General features: G+C 46.5%; 8 non-coding genes across 8 annotated transcripts; 3 read left to right on the forward strand and 5 right to left on the reverse strand.

Annotated features, from left to right (window-relative positions):
* Positions 1 to 582: 582 nt before the first annotated feature.
* trnap-cgg (transfer RNA proline (anticodon CGG)) lies at positions 583 to 654 on the reverse strand. Its single transcript has one exon. It is a non-coding gene; the product is annotated as a tRNA-Pro (tRNA).
* Positions 655 to 1649: 995 nt separating this feature from the next.
* On the reverse strand, positions 1650 to 1721 carry trnap-cgg (transfer RNA proline (anticodon CGG)). Its single transcript has one exon. It is a non-coding gene; the product is annotated as a tRNA-Pro (tRNA).
* Positions 1722 to 2182: 461 nt separating this feature from the next.
* On the forward strand, positions 2183 to 2255 carry trnaa-agc (transfer RNA alanine (anticodon AGC)). The gene has a single exon. It is a non-coding gene; the product is annotated as a tRNA-Ala (tRNA).
* Positions 2256 to 2510: 255 nt separating this feature from the next.
* trnap-ggg (transfer RNA proline (anticodon GGG)) lies at positions 2511 to 2582 on the reverse strand. Its single transcript has one exon. It is a non-coding gene; the product is annotated as a tRNA-Pro (tRNA).
* Positions 2583 to 3043: 461 nt separating this feature from the next.
* On the forward strand, positions 3044 to 3116 carry trnaa-agc (transfer RNA alanine (anticodon AGC)). The gene has a single exon. It is a non-coding gene; the product is annotated as a tRNA-Ala (tRNA).
* A 1662-nt stretch (positions 3117 to 4778) lies between these two features.
* Positions 4779 to 4851, forward strand: trnaa-agc (transfer RNA alanine (anticodon AGC)). Its single transcript has one exon. It is a non-coding gene; the product is annotated as a tRNA-Ala (tRNA).
* A 3974-nt stretch (positions 4852 to 8825) lies between these two features.
* On the reverse strand, positions 8826 to 8897 carry trnap-cgg (transfer RNA proline (anticodon CGG)). The gene has a single exon. It is a non-coding gene; the product is annotated as a tRNA-Pro (tRNA).
* A 7143-nt stretch (positions 8898 to 16040) lies between these two features.
* On the reverse strand, positions 16041 to 16114 carry trnai-aau (transfer RNA isoleucine (anticodon AAU)). Its single transcript has one exon. It is a non-coding gene; the product is annotated as a tRNA-Ile (tRNA).
* Between the last annotated feature and the right edge of the window lie 5463 nt (positions 16115 to 21577).

Here is a 21577-nt window from a genome sequence, read left to right on the forward strand (position 1 = left end):
GGGAATTAGCTCAAATGGTAGAGCGCTTGCTTAGCATGCGAAAGGTAGCGGGATTGATTCCCGCATTCTCCAAGCTGGGACCTGCCCTTTACTCTCCATAAAGAGACAGACTGTGCGTTAATGCTCGTTATGTGAGCTTTTGGGGCTCACTGCTGCCCAAAATATTTTCAGACCGGGTCCCGTGCAAATTGGTGATTTAAACTCAGTTCCCTAGATTGAAAGTCCAGAGTGCTAACCACCACTCCATGGAAATCTGGGTTCTAACCAGGGACCTTTACAGCTTCAATCTAACGCTCTCGCAACTGAGCTATTTCAACCACAACTGCAGACCGTTAAGCCAGCGGTGATTTCTGTGAGACCACACGTCACATTGCCAGAAGAGGAGAGTTGAGCTCCCAGAGAAGAAAAGCAGCTAGCCCATACAGGTATCTAACCCGTGACCTTGGCATTATTAGCACCATACTCTAACCAACTGAGCTAACTGGACAGGCATTGTTTGCATTTCTGTCCGATTGACCAAAAACTTGATAATTGCTTGTGAACCTAAAGAGACAAAACAGCTTCAGGACCAAGCCTCACCAAGGGCTCATCCGGGATTTGAACCCAGAACCGCTCACACCCGAAGCGAGAATCATACCCCTAGACCAACGAGCCTGCCTGTGCAAGCGTCTAGCCAAGAAAGAAAAGAACACTAGGGCAACAACAAAAGAAGTGTCAAATGTAAACGAAGGAACGTTGGCCTCTGAATGGATTTACAAATGGGGCTGGACCTAACATGTAGAGGGATCTTAGGGAGGACAGTTGAAACGGTCAGATGTCCCGTAGACTTTAAGCCAGTGTTGGAAACCGAGAGATGAAGTTGGCTGCACGACCTGAGAGATCCAAAGGTTGCCTAAGTAGTACAGGAATCCACACAAATACATAATGGGGTAACAAGACCAAGTGGGTATTAAAAACAAAAGCACAATCTCTTTGTTAATTCTACAACTAAATGGCAGCCAGTGCAAAGGTGCCAGTACAGAGGAGAGATGACCTCTTTTCGTCAAGCCCGTTATAATAGCAGTCGTTCTTCGATGGCGTCTTTTGGAGCGATGGACGTCACTCCACCATGATCAGGGGAATTAGCTCAAATGGTAGAGCGCACGCTTAGCATGCGAGAGATAGCGGGATTGATGCCCGCATTCTCCAAGCTGGGACCTGTCCTTTACTCTCCGTAAAGGGACAGACAGCGCGTTAAGGCTCCTTATGTGAGCTTTTGGGGCTCACTGCTGCCTAAAATATTTTCAGACCGGGTCCCGCGCAAATTGGTGGCAAAATAGGGATTTGAACTCGGATCACTGGATTCAAAGTCCAGAGTGCAAACCACAACACCATGGAAATCTGGGTTCTAACCAGGAACCTTTAAATCTTCAGTCTAACACTCTCGCAACTGAGCTATTTCAGCCACAACTGCAAAACGTTTAGCCAGCGGTGATTTCTGTGAGACCACCCGTCACATTGCCAGAAGAGGAGATTTGAGCTCCCACACACTCTAACCAACTGAGCTAACTGGACTGGCTTTGCTTGTATTTCTGCCCGATTGACCAAAAACTTGATAATTGCTTGTGAACCTAAAGAGACAAAATAGCTTCAGGACCAAGCCTCAGCAAGGGCTCATCCGGGATTTGGACCCGGGACCTCTCACACCCGAAGCAAGAATCATACCGCTAGACCAACGAGCCTGCCTGTGCAAATGTCTAGCCAAGAAAGAAAAGAACACTAGGGCAACATCAAAAGAAGTGTCAAAGGTAAACTAATGAACGTTGGCCTCTGAATGGATTTAAAAATGGGGCTGGACCTAACATGTAGAGGGATCTTAGGGAGGACAGTTGAAACGGTCAGATGTCCTGTAGACTTTAAGCCAGTGTTGGAAACCGAGAGGAGAAGTTGGCTGCACGAGCTGAGTGATCCAAAGGTTGTCTACATAGTACAGGAATCCACACAAATACATACTGGGGTAACAAGACCAAGTGGGTCTTAAAAACAAAAGCATAATCTCTTTGTTAATTCTACAACTAAATGGCAGCCAGTGCAAAGGTGCCAGTACAGAGGAGAGATGACCTCTTTTCGTCAAGCCCGTTATAATAGCAGTCGCTCTTCGATGGCGCCTTTTGGAGCGATGGAAGTCACTCCATGACGGTCAGGGGAATTAGCTCAAATGGTAGAGCGCTCGCTTAGCATGCGAGAGGTAGCGGGATCGATCCCCGCATTCTCCAAGCTGGGACCTGCCCTTTACTCTCCATAAAGAGACAGACTGCGCGTTAACGCTCCTTATGTGAGCTTTTGGGGCTCACTGATGCCAAAAATATTTTCAGACTGGGTCCCGCGCAAATTTGTGGCAAAATAGGGATTTGAACTCGGATCACTGGATTAAAAGTCTAGAGTGCTAACCACCACAACATGGAAATCTGGGTTCTAACCAGGGACCTTTAAATCTTCAGTCTAACACTCTCGCAACTGAGCCTCAGCAAGGGCTCATCCGGGATTTGGACCCGGGACCTCTCACACCCCAAGCGAGAATCATACCCCTAGACCAACGAGCCTGCCTGTGAAAATGTCTAGCCAAGAAAGAAAAGAACACTAGGGCAACATCAAAAGAAGTGTCAAAAGTAAACAAATGAACGTTGGCCTCTGAATGGATTTAAAAATGGGGCTGGACCTAACATGTAGAGGGATCTTAGGGAGGACAGTTGAAAAGGTAAGATATCCTCTAGACTTTACGCCAGTGTTGGAAACCGAGAGGAGTAGTTGGCTGCACGACCTAAGTGATCCAAAGGTTGTCTACGTAGTACAGGAATCCAAACAAATACATACTGGGGTAACAAGACCAAGTGGGTCTTAAAAACAAAAGCACAATCTCTTTGTTAATTCTACAACTAAATGGCAGCCAGTGCAAAGGTGCCAGTACAGAGGAGAGATGACCTCTTTTCGTCAAGCCCGTTATAATTGCAGTCGCTCTTCGAAGGCGTCATTTGGAGCGATGGACGTCACTCCACCATGGTCAGGGGAATTAGCTCAAATGGTAGAGCGCTCGCTTAGCATGCGAGAGGTAGCGGGATCGATCCCCGCATTCTCCAAGCTGGGACCTGTCCTTTGCTCTCCATAAAGAGACAAACTGTGCGTTAACGCTCCTTATGTGAGCTTTTGGGGCTCACTGCTGCCAAAAATATTTTCAGACTGGGTCCCGCGCAAATTTGTGGCAAAATAGGGATTTGAACTCGGATCACTGGATTAAAAGTCTAGAGTGCTAACCACCACAACATGGAAATCTGGGTTCTAACCAGGGACCTTTAAATCTTCAGTCTAACACTCTCGCAACTGAGCTATTTCAGCCACAACTGCAAACCGTTAAGCCAGCGGTGATTTCTGTGAGACCACACGTCACATTGCCAGAAGAGGAGATTTGAGCTCCCAGAGTAGAAAAGCAGCTATAATTGCAGTCGCTCTTCGAAGGCGTCATTTGGAGCGATGGACGTCACTCCACCATGGTCAGGGGAATTAGCTCAAATGGTAGAGTGCTCGCTTAGCATGTGAGAGGTAGCAGGGTCGATGCCCGCATTCTCCAAGCTGGGACCTGTCCTTTGCTCTCCATAAAGAGACAAACTGTGCGTTAACGCTCCTTATGTGAGCTTTTGGGGCTCACTGCTGCCAAAAATATTTTCAGACTGGGTCCCGCGCAAATTTGTGGCAAAATAGGGATTTGAACTCGGATCACTGGATTAAAAGTCTAGAGTGCTAACCACCACAACATGGAAATCTGGGTTCTAACCAGGGACCTTTAAATCTTCAGTCTAACACTCTCGCAACTGAGCTATTTCAGCCACAACTGCAAACCGTTAAGCCAGCGGTGATTTCTGTGAGACCGCACGTCATATTTCCAGAAGAGGAGAGTTGAGCTCCCAGAGAAGAAAAGCAGCTAGCCCATACGGGTATCTAACCCGTGACCTTGGCATTATTAGCACCACATTCTAACCAACTGAGCTAACTGGCCTGGCTTTGCTTGTATTGCTGCCCGATAGACCAAAAACTTGATAATTGCTTGTGAACCTAAAGAGACAAAATAGCTTCAGGACCAAGCCTCACCAAGGGCTCGTCCTGGATTTGAACCCGGAAACTCTCACACCCGAAGCGAGAATCATACGCCAAGACCAACAAGCCTGCCTGTGCAAACATCTAGCCAAGAAAAAAAAGAACACTAGGGTACCAACAAAAGAAGTGTCAAAGGTAAACGAATGAACGTTGGCGTCTGAATGGATTTAAAAATGGGGCTGGACCTAACATGTAGAGGGATCTTAGGGAGGACAGTTGAAAAGGTAAGATATCCTCTAGACTTTAAGCCAGTGTTGGAAACCGAGAGGAGAAGTTGGCTGCACGAGCTGAGTGATCCAAAGGTTGTCTACATAGTACAGGAATCCACACAAATACATACTGGGGTAACAAGACCAAGTGGGCCTTAAAAAAAAAGCACAATCTCTTTGTTAATTCTACAACTAAATGGCAGCCAGTGCAAAGGTTGTCTACGTAGTAGAGGAATCCACTCAAATACATACTGGGGTAACAAGACCAAGTGGGCCTTAAAAAAAAAGCACAATCTCTTTGTTAATTCTACAACTAAATGGCAGCCAGTGCAAAGGTGCCAGTACAGAGGAGAGATTACCTCTTTTCGTCAAGCCCGTTATAATTGCAGTCGCTCTTCGAAGGCGTCATTTGGAGCGATGGACGTCACTCCACCATGGTCAGGGGAATTAGCTCAAATGGTAGAGCGCTCGCTTAGCATGCGAGAGGTAGCGGGATCGATTCCCGCATTCTCCAAGCTGGGACCTGCACTTTACTCTCCATAAAGAGACAGACTGCGCGTTAATGCTCCTTATGTGAGCTTTTGGGGCTCACTGCTGCCAAAAAAATTTCAGATCGGGTCTCGCTCAAATTGGTGGCAAAATAGGGATTTGAACTCGGATCACTGGATTAAAAGTCCAGAGTGCTAACCACCACAACATGGAAATCTGGGTTCTAACCAGGGACCTTTAAATCTTCAGTCTAACACTCTCGCAACTGAGCTATTTCAGCCACAACTGCAAACCGTTAAGCCAGCGGTGATTTCTGTGAGACCGCACGTCATATTTCCAGAAGAGGAGAGTTGAGCTCCCAGAGAAGAAAAGCAGCTAGCCCATATGGGTATCTAACCCGTGACCTTGGCATTATTAGTACCACACTCTAAGCAACTGAGCTAACTGGCCTGGCTATGTTTGTAACTCTGCCCGATTGACCAAAACATATTGCCAGAAGAGGAGAGTTGAGCTCCCAGAGAAGAAAAGCAGCTTTCCCATACGGGTATCTAAACCGTGACCTTGGCATTATTAGCACCACACTCTAACCAAGTGAGCTAACTGGCCTGGCTTCGCTTGCATTTCTGCCCGATTGACCAAAAACTTGATAATTGCTTGTGAACCTAAAGAGACAAAATAGCTTCAGGACCAAGCCTCACCAAGGACTCGTCCGGGATTTGAACCCAGGACCTCTCACACCCGCAGCGAGAATCATACCCCTAGACCAATGAGCCTGCCTGTGCAAACGTCTAACCAAGAGAAAAAAGAACACTAGGGTAACAACAAAAGAAGTGTCAAATGTAAACGAATGAACGTTGGCCTCTGAATGGATTTAAAATTGGGGCTGGACCTAACATGTAGAGGGATCTTAGGAAGGACAGTTGAAACGGTCAGATGTCCCGTAGACTTTAAGCCAGTGTTGGAAACCGAGGGGAGAAGTTGGCTGCACGGCCTGAGTGATCCAAAGGTTGCCTACGTAATACAGGAATCCACACAAATACATACTGGGGTAACAAGACCAAGTGGGTCTTAAAAACAAAAGCACAATCTCTTTGTTAATTCTACAACTAAATGGCAGCCAGTGCAAAGGTGCCAGTACAGAGGAGAGATGACCTCTTTTCGTCAAGATGACCTCTTTTTGTCAAGCCCGTTATAATAGCAGTCGCTCTTCGAAGGCGTCTTTTGGAGCGATGGACGTCACTCCGCCACGATCAGGGGAATTAGCTCAAATGGTAGAGCGCTCGCTTAGCATGCGAGAGGTATTTCTCCTTATTTGAGCTTTTGGGGCTCACTGCTGCCAAAAATATTTTCAGGCCGGGTCCTGTGTAAATTTGTGGCAAAATATGGATTTGAACTCGGATCACTGGATTAAAAGTCCAGAGTGCTAACCACCACACCATGGAAATCTGGGTTCTAACCAGGGACCTTTAGATCTTCAGTCTAACGCTCTCGCAACTGAGCTATTTCAGCCACAACTGCAAAACGTTTAGCCAGCGGTGATTTCTGTGAGACCACCCGTCACATTGCCAGAAGAGGAGAGATGAGCTCCCAGAGAAGAAAAGCAGCTAGCCCATACGGGTATCTAACCTGTGATTTTTGCATTACTAGCACCACACTCTAACCAACTGAGCTAACTGGTCTGGCTTTGCTTGTATCTCTGCCCGATTGACCAAAAAAAAGAACACTAGGGCAACAACAAAAGAAGTGTCAAAGTTAAACGTATGAACGTTGGCCTCTGAATGTATCTAAAAATGGGGCTGGACCTAACATGTAGAGGGATCTTAGGGAGGACAGTTGAAACGGTCAGATGTCCCGTAGACTTTAAGCCAGTGTTGGAAACCGAGGACAGTTAAGGGAAAATTTCTTGAGCTAATTAAGGGAAACCTTAATTAGCTCAAATGGTAGAGCGCTCGCTTAGCATGTGAAAGGTAGCGGGATTGATAGTTGCATTCTCCAAGCTGGGACCTGCCCTTTACTCTCCCTAAAGAGACAGACTGTGTGTTGATGCTCCTTATGAGAGCTTTTGGGGCTCACTGCTGCCAAAACAATTTTCAGACCGGGTCCCGCGCAAATTAGTGGCAAAACAGGGATTTGAACCCGGAACACTGGATTTAAAGTCCAGAGTGCTAACCACCACACCATGGATCATTAACAGGAGCAACTACTGCTCACAGGGCCGCAAAGACTAAATAACTTACAGGCTCGCCAGGAGCAGTGCCTAACCGGTGCTTTTTTTTTTTCTGCTGCAAGAAAACACGCAGGTTCCACCGAGATTTTTACTCAGAACGCAGTATTTAAAGTCCATAGTGCTAACCATTACACCATGGAACCAACAAGGGCTTGTTTGTGGCTGTCTGGGAGGCAGATAGTGCTGTGGCTGTGGGGAAGCAGTTAGACAGAGGGGTTGGAACCCAGTAAAATTTGGTCTGTGGCCCCATCGAACAAAAGGAAAATACAGGTGACATCTGCCAAAGCCAGACACCTTTAGATCTTCAATCTAACACTTTCCAAACTGAGCTATTTCGGACTCTACTGCAAAAAGTTAAGCCAGCGGGTATTTCTGTGAAAACACCAGTCACATTGCCAGAAGAGGAGAGATGAGCTACCAGAGAACAAAAGCAGATGGCCCATATTGGTATCGAACCCACAACCTTGGCATTTTTAGCCCCACGCTATAACCAACTGAGCTAACCGGCTTGGCTTTTTCTGGGTTTATGCCCAATTGATCAAAAACTTCATAATTGCTTGTAACCCTAAAGAGACAAAATAACTTCAGTACCAAGCCTCACCAAGGGCTCGTCTGGGATTTGAAACCAGGGTCTCTTGAACCCACAGCAAGAATCATACCCCTAGACCAACGAGCCCACCTGAGCAAGGGTCTAGCCGAGAGAAAAAGAACACTAGGGCAACAACAAAAGAAGGAAAATGAACTAACATGGAAGTAATCAAACACCTCGAGACAGTGTCAAAGGCAAACAAATGAAAGTTGGCCTCTAAATGGTTTTAAAAATGGGGCTGGACCTAACATGTAGAGGGATCTTAGGGAGTACAGTTGAAACGGTCAGATGTCCCGTAGACTTTAAGCCAGTGTTGGAAACCGAGGGGAGAAGTTGGCTGCACGACCTGAGTGATCCAAAGGTTGCCTACGTAGTACAGGAATCCACACAAATACATACTGGGGTAAAAAGACCAAGTGGGTCTTACAAACAAAAGCACAATCTCTTTGTTAATTCTACAACTAAATGCCAGCCAGTGCAAAGGTGCCAGTACAGAGGAGAGATGGCCTCTTTTCGTCAAGCCCGTTATAATAGCAGTCGCTCTTCGAAGGCGTCTTTTGGAGCGATGGACGTCACTCCACCACGGTCAGTGGAGTTAGCTCAAATTCTAGAGCGGTCGCTTAGCATGCGAGAGATAGCGGGATCGATGCCCGCATTCTCCAAGCTGGGACTTGCCCTTTACTCTCCATAAAGAGACAGACTGCCCGTTTACGCTCCTTATGTGAGCTTTTGGGGCTCACTGCTGTAAAAAATATTTTCAGAACGGGTCATGCGCAAATTGGTGGCAAAATTGGGATTTGAACTCGGATCACTGGATTTAAAGTCCAGAGTGCTGGCCACCATACCATGGAAATCTGGGCTCGAACCAGGGACCATTAAATCTTCAGTCTAACGCTCTCGCAACTGAGCTATTTCAGCCACAACTGCAAACCGTTAAGCCAGCGGTGATTTCTGTGAGACCGCACGTCATATTTCCAGAAGAGGAGAGTTGAGCTCCCAGAGAAGAAAAGCAGCTAGCCCATACGGGTATCTAACCCGTGACCTTGGCATTATTAGCACCACACTCTAACCAACTGAGCTAACTGACCTGGCTTTGCTTGTACTTCTGCCCGATTGACCAAAAACTTGATAATTGCTTGTGAACCTAAAGAGACAAAATAACTTCAGGGCCAAGACTCTCCGTGGGCTCATCCGGGATTTAAACCCGGGACCTCTCACACCCGAAGCGAGAATCATACCCCTAGACCAACGAGCCTGCCTGTGCAAACGTCTATCCAAGAAAAAAAAGAACACTAGGGCAACAACAAAAGAAGTGTCAAAGGTAAACGAATGAATGTTGGCCTCTGAATGGATTTAAAAATGGGACGGGTCCCGCGCAAATTATTGGCAAAACAGGGACATAACATTTTTTTTCCTGCTACAAGAAAACACACAGGTTCCACCAAGATTTGAACTCAGAACACAGTATTCAAAGTCCAGAGTGCTAACCATTACACCATGGAACCAACAAGGGCTTTTTGGTGGCCGTCTGGGAGGCAGATAGTGCTGTGGCTGTGGGGAAGCAGTTAGACAGATGGGTTGGAACCCAGTGAAATTTGGTCTGTGGCCCCATCGAACAAAAGGAAAATACAGGTGACATCTGCCAAAACCAGGCACCTTTAGATCTTCAATCTAACACTCTCCCAACTGAGCTATTTCGGCCTCTACCACAAAAAGTTAAGCCAGCGGAACATGAACTAACATGGCAGTAATCAAACACCTCGAGACAGAGTCAAAGGTAAACGAATGAAAGTTTGCCTCTAAATGGATTTAAAAATGGGGCTGGACCTAACATGTAAAGGGATCTTAGTGAGGACAGCTGAAAGGGCCAGATGTCCCGTAGACTTTAAGCCAGTTTGGGAAACAGAGAGGGAGAAGTTGGCTGCACGACCTGAGTGATCCAAAGGTAGCCTACGTAATACAGGAATCCACCCACATACATACTGGGGTAACAAGACCAAGTAGGGTCTTAAAAACAAAAGCACAATCTCTCTGTTAACCTCCTGGGGTCGACAGTTCCGCCAGCGGAACTTCTTGCAGATTTGAATGATGACAGCGAAAATAACAAAAATGCTCCTTCATACTTGACCGTACATATAAGAGTAATACAGCATTTACATCTGTAAAGGGTCTACTTTTATTTGTGTACACTCACAATATCAACAAATCATTGTGCTTTTGCAAAATAAAGAAAATAAACAGGGTGTGCTTTTAGCCGTCTCATTCTCCGCGCATATCTGTTTGAAACGCATCACTAAAATGAACTGAAACTCAGCGAATATTTGACACACAGACATGAGAGATATATCTATAGAATGCTTAACATGTCTATTTTAAACAAAGTAAGTCATGACGAAAACAAATATTATGTGACAAAGTAATCAGTATGAAACCAATGTGATGTCAAGTCTTGGCCGTCGCCTTCATTATCGCTAATGTGACCACACCCACGCACTGATCGCGCTTTTGTTATTACAATAGTCCACGTGAGACGCGCGCATGTAAACGCCCACACCACAGCAAACAAAGCAGCAAGACCTCAAGTTTTACTGTTCGCGTCGCGCTGAGAGGAACTTTTCCAGGCCCCAAAACACCCTCGGACCCCAGAGGGTTAATTCTACAACTAAAACCAGTGCAAAGGTGCCAGCACAGAGGAGAGATGGCCTCTTTTCGTTAAGCCCGTTATTATAGCTGTCGCTTTTCGAAGGCATCTTTTGGTGCGATTTACGTCGCTCCACCACGGCCAGGGGAATTAGCTCAAATGAAGCGACGCTCCCTACGTTATCTTTTGGGGCTCACTGCTGCCAAAAAGTTTTTCGGACCAGGTCAAATTGGTGGCAAAACACGTCCCACCGAGATTTGAATTTGGATCGCTGGATCCAGAATTCAGAGTGCTAAACATTACACCACGGAACCTTGAGAGGAGTAACTGTTGCTCACAGGGCCACAAAGACTAATGCTGTGTCTCAATGTGCCTACTTATACTACGCCCTTAAAGTATGTCCTCTTTTGGTGAAGAAAAAGTACACATTTTTGAGTGTGTAGTAGAAGAGTAGGCACGCTTTGGGACATACTATCACATCACACAACTGCGTCTTTAACGGCCAGTCTGTCACATAGATACACGCACCCTGTCAATGTAAACTGGCCTGTCAGTCATCTTGTCACAGTTAACATCCTCCACATTGCATTTAATTTAACTTCCTACTGTATTGGAGAGAAAAGAAGTAGCACATTGATCTGTCAGTCGCGGGTCTTTCATGCCGAGAACTCTGCTCATATTTTATGCATAATGATGCATTTGAAAGTTAAAGACCAAACGGATGTTTATAAAAGTTTACTTTGCTGTTGCAGATGAAATATAACACAGATAACATTAAATAAATATTTTTTTACCAGGTTAAATGTTGAATATTAGTCACTCAAACCCTTTTTTCTAAGCCTCTCTACCTAACCGCCGGTTGCGCACATCCGCAATGTTTGTAGTCTTTTAACGCATTTTATTCATGTTTGTAGTTCTGGACAGAATCCTTCACCAAAGCGCAATGGATTGTGGGCAATATTAGCCATTAGAGTGTGCACGGATCCACACTTAAAAAATCGACCTTCAATAGTAGACCATCCGGGGACTTTTGGCATACTCTTTTCAACATACTATGCTTTGGGACAGACTTATTCTAATCTCTCATACTATTTAGGATGGATAGTATGAAAATTGAGTCGCAGGGTAAATCACTTACAGGTTCGCTAGCAGCAGCGCCAAACCTGTGCTTTTTTTATTTTTCTGCCGAAAGAAAGCACACAGGTTCCACCAATATTAGAACTCAGATAGCTTTATTCAAAGTCCAGAGTGTTAACCATTACACCATGGAACCAACACAGCATCGTTGTTGGCTGTCTGAGAGGCAGATAGCGCTGTGGCGAAGCAGTTAGACAGATGGGTTGGAACCCAGTGAATTTTGGTCACTCGCCCCCTCGAACAAAAGGAAAAGACAGGTGACACCTGCCAAGATCCAGGATCTAACCAGGGACCTTTAGATCTTCAATCTAACACTCTGACAACTGAGCTATTTCAGCCACAACTGCAAACTGTTAAGCTAGCGGAGATTTCTATGAGACCACACGTCACATTGCCAGAAGAGGAGAGATGAGCTCCCAGAGAACAAAAGCAGCTAGCCCAAAAGGGTTTCGAACCCATGACCTAGGCATTATTAGCACCACACTATAACCGACTGAGCTAACTGGCCTGGCTTTGCTTGTATTTCTGCCCGATTGACCAAAAACTTCATAATTGCTTGTGAACCTAAAGAGACAAAATAGCTTCAGGACCAAGCCTCACCAAGGGCTCACCCAGGTTTTGAACCCGGGGCCTCTCGCACCCAAAGCAAGAATCATACCCCTAGACCAACAAGTCCACCTGGGAAAATATCTAGCTGTAGCGAATGAGCTCAAAGGGGAATAACTAGTTATAATTAATTATAAATATTTAGATTCGCTGTAAGCATTCATTTGACCTCTCAGTGTCAACTGTCTGTTAATTCTAAGAACGTTAATTTCCTGGTTAAGGAAAATAACTTTCTTATTGTACAATACTACTCAGAGCATGCATAAACACTTAAACTAGTCTAACATACACATACACACACACGCATGCATACAGTATTGGTATAGGAAAAGGGTTAAAGCTTAGGCAGTAAAAATAATAGAAATAAAAACATGAAGCTATGGTACCATTTGATATTCAGCAGCTCTACAGCCTGAAGGAAACATCAGTTTCTTAGTTCAAACACACCTTTGTACAAAGGTGCAAATGATACTTAATGTATCAATTAATAAGACTAAGTTTGATACTTGCACGTCTTGTCTGTCTGAAAGAGAGTCTTGATGCAATCTGAAGGCTCAAGTTGATCTTTACTGAAGTTGGTTGATGAAAAGAACCAGTTTGAGTAAGAGGATTTTGGTGAATGGAAAGTCAAGGCTGAAGCCTGGTGCGAACTTAGGGTGTCCTTAGGAGCGTTCTAGCTCACATCCTCATCATCTCAACTGAGAAGGAGATGTTGTCCCTCCTGGCTCCTTTCCGGATCGAAAGACTGCGTGACTTAGATGGCTTTATCTTCATCCTGGCCCATCTTCATCCTGGCCCATTTGAACAGGTCTTCAAACAGGTCTCGCGACAGGAAGTAAGTGCGCAAGACTGTCCCAGGTCTTAAAAATACCAAAGCGCAGTGCCCTTAACTAGGGGTGGGAATCTATGGGTATCTCACGATTCGATTCGATTACGATTAACGATGCATCACAATGTTGTACCATCTATGTAAAATTCTACTACTTTTTAAACAACCACAGAACTCAAGGGTGAAGCAAAAAAGATATTTCACACTATTACTTTATTAACAGTGTGCAAGTGCAATATTCAAAAAGTGCCAGTAGCAGCATTTGCTGTAACAAATAGAAAACTGACAGCATTAGTCTGTCTGTAACTTCTTATAAAATAACACTTGTTCAAAAAAGTAGCTTAGCAATCTGCTTTACAGTAACATGTGCATTTTGATGCATAAAAATGCAATATGCAGCATTATTATTTCAAGTAGTCTGATAGACAGTATAACTCATGTAACATCAACAGCTGCCTCCATATACCAAAACATGAACTGAGAAAAATGCTGTAAAACAAAACTGCTTTGATATTCAAAACAAAATTTAAGTAAAAAAGCAATGTGTGTAACAATAATAATAATGATACCTAACTGCTTAGCTGGTAGAAGGTTGTGGCACTAGGTTTTTGTGTAAGAAAAGAAGCTGATCTACATGCTCTGGTGTTATTGTACTACGCTGAGCAGTAACAATATCCCCTGCAGTTGAAAATACCCTCTCTGCAGACACACTGGTCCCAGGAATACACATGTATAACTTAGCCAACCTGGAAAGCAGAGGAAATATAGCTGCATTTTCCCCCCACCAGCTGAGGGGGTCTTCAGACAGAGAGATTGGTGGAACACTGCAGTACTTGGTAACCTCCTCTTCAGCTCTGGTGTAGGCTGACTGTGGCTGAGCATCGGTGTGAGTAAATGTCTGTCCCAACAAATTGCTGTGAAGAATCTTTCTCAGAGTCTTGGAGTTTTGATGCCAGAAGAGATTTTATTTTCAGAGACAATAAAACCTGAGAGAACTCTGCAGAGCAATCTCTCGAATCTTTTTCTGTACCCTCTTATATACAGTTTTTTCTCTGGGCATGTTCAATACATTTCATTCATATGGGATCACGATGCAGTCATGAGACCTTAATTTTATGTTCTGTGAAAATAAGGGCCCCATTATGTGCCATCATGTGCTTATCATGTACTTCACCATATGTCTGCACATTCCATTCTCATACAGATTTCTATACATGCAGGCAAATACACATGATTATAATAGTGGAATAACTTAATACATAAATGGCTATCTTCACATTGATTATACTTGAATCATTTATATTTTGATTAATTAAACTCTTCTTCAGTAAGTAGTCAAGTGGTCAAGTGCAAAGACTGCAAGTGTGGGTATTTGGACAAGGCATGAGTGTTGACGCTCCTTAAGTGAGCTTTTGGGGCTCACTGCTGCCAAAAATGTTTTCAGACCGGGTCCCGTGCAAATTGGTGGCAAAATAGGGATTTGAACTCCAATCACTGGATTCAAAGTCTAGATTGCTAACCACCACACCATGGAAATTTGGAAACTAACCAGGGACCTTTAGATCTTCAGTCTAACGCTCTGGCAACTGAGCTATTTCAGCCACAACTGCAAACTGTTGAGCCAGCGGGGATTTCTGTGAGACCACACGTCACATTGCCAGAAGAGGAGAGATGAGCTCCCAGAGAAGAAAAGCAGCTAGCCCATAAGGGTATCTAACCCGTGACCTTGGCATTATTAACACCACACTCTAACCAACTGAGCTAACCGGCCCGGCTTTGCTTGTGTTTCTGCCCGATTGACCAAAAACTTCATAATTGCTTGTGAACCTAAAGAGACTAAATAGCTTCAGGACCAAGCCTCACCAAGGGCTCGCCCGGGATTTAAACCCGGGGCCTCTCGCACCCAAAGCGAGAACCATACCTCTAGACCACTTATGCAAGCTTCTAGCTGAGAAAAAAAGAACACTAGGGCAACAACAAAAGAAGGAAAATGAACTAACATGGAAGTAATCAAACACCCCGAGACAGTGTCAAAGGCAAACAAATGAAAGTTGGCCTCTAAATGGATTTAAAAATGGGGCTGGACCTAACATGTAGAGGGATCTTAGGAAGGACAGCTGAAACGGTCAGATGTCCCGTAGACTTTAAGCCAGTGTTGGAAACAGAGGGGAGAATTTGGCTGCACGACCTGAGCGATCCAAAGGTTGCCTACGTAATACAGGAATCCACACACATAGATACTGGGGTAACAAGACCAAGTGGGTCTTAAAAATAAAAGCACAATCTCTCTGTTAATTCTACAACTAAATGGCAGCCAGTGCAAAGGTGCCAGTACAGAGGAGAGATGGCCTCTTTTCGTCAAGCCCATTATAATAGCAGTCGCTCTTCGAAGGCGTCTTTTGGAATGATGGACGTCACTCCACCACAGTCAGGGGAATTAGCTCAAATGGTAGAGCGCTCGCTTAGCATGCGAGAGGTTGTGGGATCGATGTCTGCATTCTCCAAGCTGGGACCTGCCCTTTACTCTCACTTCCCTAAAGAGACAGACTGTGTGTTGACACTCCTTATGTGAGCTTTTGGGGCTCACTGCTGCCAAAAAAAATTTCAGACCGGGTCCCGCGCAAATTGGTGGCAAAATAGAGATTTCAACTCAGATCACTGGATTCAAAGTCCAGAGTGCTAACCACCACACCATGGAACCTTGACAGGAGCAGCTGCTGCTCAAAGGGCCGCAAAGACGAAATCACTTACAGGCTCGTCAGCAGCAGTGCCTAACCTGTGCTTTTTTTTTCTTTTCTCTTCCTGCCACAAGAAAGCATGCATGTTCCACCGAGATTTGAACTCAGAACGCAGTATTCAAAGTCCAGAGTGCTAACCATTACACCATGGAACCAACAAGGGCTTGCTGTTGGCCGTCTGGGAGGCAGATAGCGCTGTGGCTCTTGGGAAGCAATTAGACAGAGGGGTTGGAACCCAGTGAATTTTGGTCAGTGGCCCCATCGAACAAAAGGAAAATACAGGTGATATCGGCCAAAACCAGACACCTTTAGAACTTTAGTTTAACACTCTCCCAACTGAGCTATTTCGGTCTCTACTACAAAAAGTTAAGCCAGCGGGTATTTCTGTGAAACCACCAGTCACATTACCAGAAGAGGAGAGATGAGCTCCCAGAGAACAAAAGCAGCTGGCCCGTATGGGTATCGAACCCACGACCTTGGCATTATTAGCACCACGCTATAACCAACTAAGCTAACCGGCTTGGCTTTTTCTCGACTTATGCCCGATTGATCAAAAACTTCATAATTGCTTGTGACCTTAAAGAGACAAAATAGCTTCAGGACCAAGCCTCACCAAGGGCTCGTCCGGGATTTGAACCTGGGGCCTCTCACACCCAAAGCGAGAATCATACGCCTAGACCAATGAGCCCACCTGTGCCAGAGTCTAGCCGAGAAAAAAAGAACACTAGGGCAACAACAAAAGAAGGAAAATTAACTAACATGGAGTTTTGGACAACTATAGGGGGTGACACTCACCTGTTGACCCCTCCCCCCATCCATGGACCCTTTAAATGTCCATTTTCAATCATTTTTAGGGGTAAAACGGGGTAGTCGCTCCCAAAACCCTACTATTTGACCGTTCTCCCTTTGAGTGACCACATGGGGAGACGGAAGGTCACTGGGCCTCGAAACTCAGCACGCACCGCCGTCGTGGGCCTCCTGTTCGGACCCCCGAGATTGAGGTTCCAGGCCGCTTCCTAAGCCTTTTAAGTCCGGCCGCGTGTCTCACTGAAATTGGGCCTGTTTCTAGGCCTCTCCTATTGACTTCAATGGCAGACAGAGAAATGGATAAAAAATGTGGAAAAATATGTTTTGTGGTCCCAGGCCCAGGCCACTATAGCATGTGGGCTCCTGACGCAACTCTGTGTGCGATTTGGGGTCCCTGGGACCTTTATAAATAAACCTCACTTGCTAATTATTTGAATTGGTTTGGCTTAGCGGTTTCGTGGACGCGGCTCTGAAAAGGCCGATCGACTAGAGGGCGCCATTTGCATATCGTCTGGGGTCCCTTTAGCGGGCGGAAAAGTTTGGTGACCCTACGAACTCGTTCAGGGGTCAAAAGGTCAATAAAGGGACCATGTGTCCACGAAACAGTTACACGTTTAAATGAGAAGCGCCTGGGCCTCGAAACTCGGCACGTACCGCCATCGTGGGCCCCCCGTTCGGGCTCCCGAGTTTGAGGGCCCTGGTGGCTTCATAAGCCTTTTAAGTCCGGCCACATGTCTCACTGAAATCGGGCCTGTTTCTAGGAGGGTGCCATTTGCGTATCGTCAGGGGTCCCTTTAGCGGGAGGAAAAGTTTGGTGATCCTATGAACTCGTTCAGGGGTCAAAAGGTCAAAAAAGGTATTTTTAGGGGTAAAACGGGGTAGTCGCTCCCAAAACCCTACTATTTGACCGTTCTCCCTTTGAGTGACCACATGGGGAGACGGAAGGTCACTGGGCCTCGAAACTCAGCACGCACCGCCGTCGTGGGCCTCCTGTTCGGACCCCCGAGATTGAGGTTCCAGGCCGCTTCCTAAGCCTTTTAAGTCCGGCCGCGTGTCTCACTGAAATTGGGCCTGTTTCTAGGCCTCTCCTATTGACTTCAATGGCAGACAGAGAAATGGATAAAAAATGTGGAAAAATATGTTTTGTGGTCCCAGGCCCAGGCCACTATAGCATGTGGGCTCCTGACGCAACTCTGTGTGCGATTTGGGGTCCCTGGGACCTTTATAAATAAATCTCACTTGCTAATTATTTGAATTGGTTTGGCTTAGCGGTTTCGTGGACGCGGCTCTGAAAAGGCCGATCGACTAGAGGGCGCCATTTGCATATCGTCTGGGGTCCCTTTAGCGGGCGGAAAAGTTTGGTGACCCTACGAACTCGTTCAGGGGTCAAAAGGTCAATAAAGGGACCATGTGTCCACGAAACAGTTACACGTTTAAATGAGAAGCGCCTGGGCCTCGAAACTCGGCACGTACCGCCATCGTGGGCCCCCCGTTCGGGCTCCCGAGTTTGAGGGCCCTGGTGGCTTCATAAGCCTTTTAAGTCCGGCCACATGTCTCACTGAAATCGGGCCTGTTTCTAGGAGGGTGCCATTTGCGTATCGTCAGGGGTCCCTTTAGCGGGAGGAAAAGTTTGGTGATCCTATGAACTCGTTCAGGGGTCAAAAGGTCAAAAAAGGTATTTTTAGGGGTAAAACGGGGTAGTCGCTCCCAAAACCCTACTATTTGACCGTTCTCCCTTTGAGTGAATGGATGGGGCTCTTACCCCAGGGGCCTGTATGTCCCACCAAAGTACTATTTGTACATCTCTCTACCGGGTACATGGGGGTCACTTGGGCTAGGGGCCCCGTCCCACGAACCCACTATTTGTCCATTTCACCGCTATTGTGCCGGAACGTCCCCTTGACCCCCGCTGATCGCTTGCCCCTGCCCCCTAGGTCCCACGAACACGCTATTTGTCCACTTCTCTGCTATTGTGCCGGAATGACTCCTTGACCCCCCCTGACCGATTGCCCCCGCCCCCCAGGTCCCACGAACCCATTATTTGTCCGTTTACCCACTATATTCACGGAAAGCATCCCCATGTGGTCCTCAGGTAATGCGGACGCTCACCGATGCCGTGCCTGGCTGTTTAAATGACGTCCGGCGCAAAGCCGCTCCGATTGACCGGTGCTCTAAGCGGAGCACTTTGGGGGGCCCCACAGACCCCCCTGTCAAATTTGGGACCGCTAACACCTTTATAAAAAAACTCCCACTCTCCATTTATTTGAATTGGTTTGGCCTAGCGGTTTCGTGGACACGGCTCCGAAAGGGCCGATCGACTAGAGGGCGCCATTTGCATATCATCAGGGGTCCCTTTAGCGGGCGGAAAAGTTCGGTGACCCTACGAACTCGTTCAGGGGTCAAAAGGTCAATAAAGGGACCATGTGTCCACGAAACAGTTCCGCGCTGAAATGAGGAGAGGGACGTCCCCGGTTCGGAGACCATAGGATGTAGGGCCCCGAGAGTCGAGATTCTCGCTTCTCAGGGGCCCCTCATTCACGGGCCCGAAGCGCAAAGCCGTAGGACCTTCCGAAAAAAGCTCCTCTCCCGACCAAAAAATAACTCAAAAGGCTCTGAGTGGGTATAAGACAGAGAGGCCTGCAGCAGAGATTTTGTCCAAAGGCCCAAAAAAATTTCCTTTCAGTTTAGGACCGGGGGCCCTCGGTATGTCGCTCAGCAGGGCCCCAGGAGCCACGGTGCAAAATTTGGGGCCCCTGGGACCTTTCTAAATGAATCCCACTTGCCACTTATTTGAATTGGTTTGGCCTAGCGGTCTCGTGGACGCGGCTCCGAAAGGGCCGATCGACTAGAGGGCGCCATTTGTGTATTGTCAGAGGTCTCTTTAGCGGGCGGAAAAGTTGGGTGACCCTACGAACTCGTTCAGGGGTCAAAAGGTAAAAAAAGGGACCACGCGTCCACGAAACCATTACGCGATTAAATGGGGAGAGGGACGACCCCGTTCGGAGACCATAGGAAGTAGGGCCCCCGAGATTCGAGATTATTGCATCCCATGGGCCCCTCTCTCACAGCCCCGAAGCACAAAGACGTACGGCCTTCTGAACAAATACAGTTCTCCTTAAGCATAAAATCACTCAAAAGGCTCTGAGTGGGTATAAGACAGAGAGGCCAGCAGCAGAGATTTTGTCCAAAGGCCCAAAAAAATTTCCTTTCACTTTAGGACTGGGGGCCCTTAGTACGTCACTCAGGGGGGTGGCCCAGGAGCCACGGTGCAAAATTTGGGGCCCCTGGGACCTTTCTAAATAAATTCCACTTGCCATTTATTTGAATTGGTTTGGCTTAGCGGTTTCGTGGACGCGGCTCCGAAAGGGCCGATCGACTAGAGGGCGCCATTTGTGTATTGTCAGAGGTCTCTTTAGCGGGCGGAAAAGTTCGGTGACCCTACGAACTCGTTCAGGGGTCAAAAGGTCAAAAAAGGGACCACGCGTCCACGAAACCATTACGCGATTAAATGGGGAGAGGGACGTCCTCCGTTCGGAGACCATAGGAAGTAGGGCCCCGAGATTCGAGATTCTTGCATCCCAGGGGCCCCTCTCTCACAGCCCCGAAGCACAAAGACATACGGCCTTCTGAAAAAATACAGTTCTCCTTAAGCATAAAAGCACTCAAAAGGCTCTGAGTGGGTATAAGACAGAGAGGCGTGCAGCAGAGATTTTGCCCAAAAAAATTTCCATCCACTTTAGGACTGGGGGCCCTCAGTACGTCGCTCGGGGGGGCCGCAGGAGCCACGGTGCAAAATTTGGGGCCCCTGGGACCTTTCTAAATAAATCCCACTTGCCACTTATTTGAATAGGTTTGGCCTAGCGGTTTCGTGGATGCGGCTCCGAAAGAGCTGATCAACTAGAGGGCGCCATTTGTGTATCGCCAGGGGTCCCTTTAGCGGCCGGAAAAGTTTGGTGATCCTACGAACTCGTTCAGGGGTCAAAAAAGGGACCTCGTGTCCACAAAACAGTTACGCGTTTAAATGGGAAGCGGGACGCCTCCCGTATAGAGACAGAAGGTCACTGGGCCTCGAAACTCGGCACGCACCGCCGTCATGGGCCCCCCGTTCGGGCTCCTGAGTTTGAGGGCCCTGGTGGTTTCCTAAGCCTTTTAAGTCCGGCCGCGTATCTCACTGAAATCGGGCCTGTTTCTAGGCCTCTCCCATTGACTTCAATGGCAGACAGAGAAATAGATGTAAAATGAAGAAAAATACTTCTTGGGGTCCCAGGCCCAGGCCCCTTTAGCACATCGCTCCGGGGCTCCTGAGGCAACTCAATGTGCGATTTGGGCCCCGTGGGACCTCCCTAAAAAAGTCCCGTTCTCAATTTATTTGAATGGGCTTTCCATAGAGGGTTCGTGGACACGGCTCAGAAGGGTCCGATCGAGCCGAATTCGAAATCTTTGTCTCAAGGGGACCCCCTCGAGCGGGCGGAAAAGTTTGGTGGCCCTACGACCTTGCTTAGGGGTCAAAAGGTCCGAAAAGGGGTTAGCACATGTCTGTATTTTTCACTGAATATTTTTGCTGATTTTTTTTAAAGGTCTTCCCAAAGCTGAGGACTTTGGCCCTTTTCCACGTCGTACATCAGGGCCCCACGCTCAAACATTCGATGCCCCTAGGCCCTGGCCCCAATATGAATGTTATTTTTAATCTAACATAAAGAAACATTCTCTTTCCAATTTATTCAGTGGGCCCTATATAGTGGTTCCATGGACATTCATTTTTTATGCATATTACACTATTTTATCACATGAAAGTTGCATGAATGGGTTTTTTGGAGTGTCCTGCTTCCAGTAGAGGTGTTCTCATAAACAATATCACTCATACTCAGTGTTGGGGAAAGTTACTTTTAAAAGTAATGCATTACAATATTGCGTTACTCCATTAAAAAAGTAACTAATTACATTACTTAGTTACTTTTTATGGAAAGTAATGCGTTACGTTACTTTTGCGTTACTTTTTAAATCTGGACAGGGCTTGCTTGTATGTTTGTAAAAATAAAAAAGTTATATTTTTGGCAAATATAAAAGCCTTTTCACACCAAAAGTGAAATGAATAAGCCTCAGGCTGAAGGGAAAGTAAATTCACGTCCGTACAGTAGAATGCAGAAGAAGAAATTTCAACACACTTCAGCAATAAA

Source organism: Sinocyclocheilus rhinocerous, unplaced genomic scaffold, assembly GCF_001515625.1.
Source record: "Sinocyclocheilus rhinocerous isolate Xijiao unplaced genomic scaffold, SAMN03320098_v1.1 scaffold269, whole genome shotgun sequence".
Lineage (NCBI taxonomy): Eukaryota > Metazoa > Chordata > Actinopteri > Cypriniformes > Cyprinidae > Sinocyclocheilus > Sinocyclocheilus rhinocerous.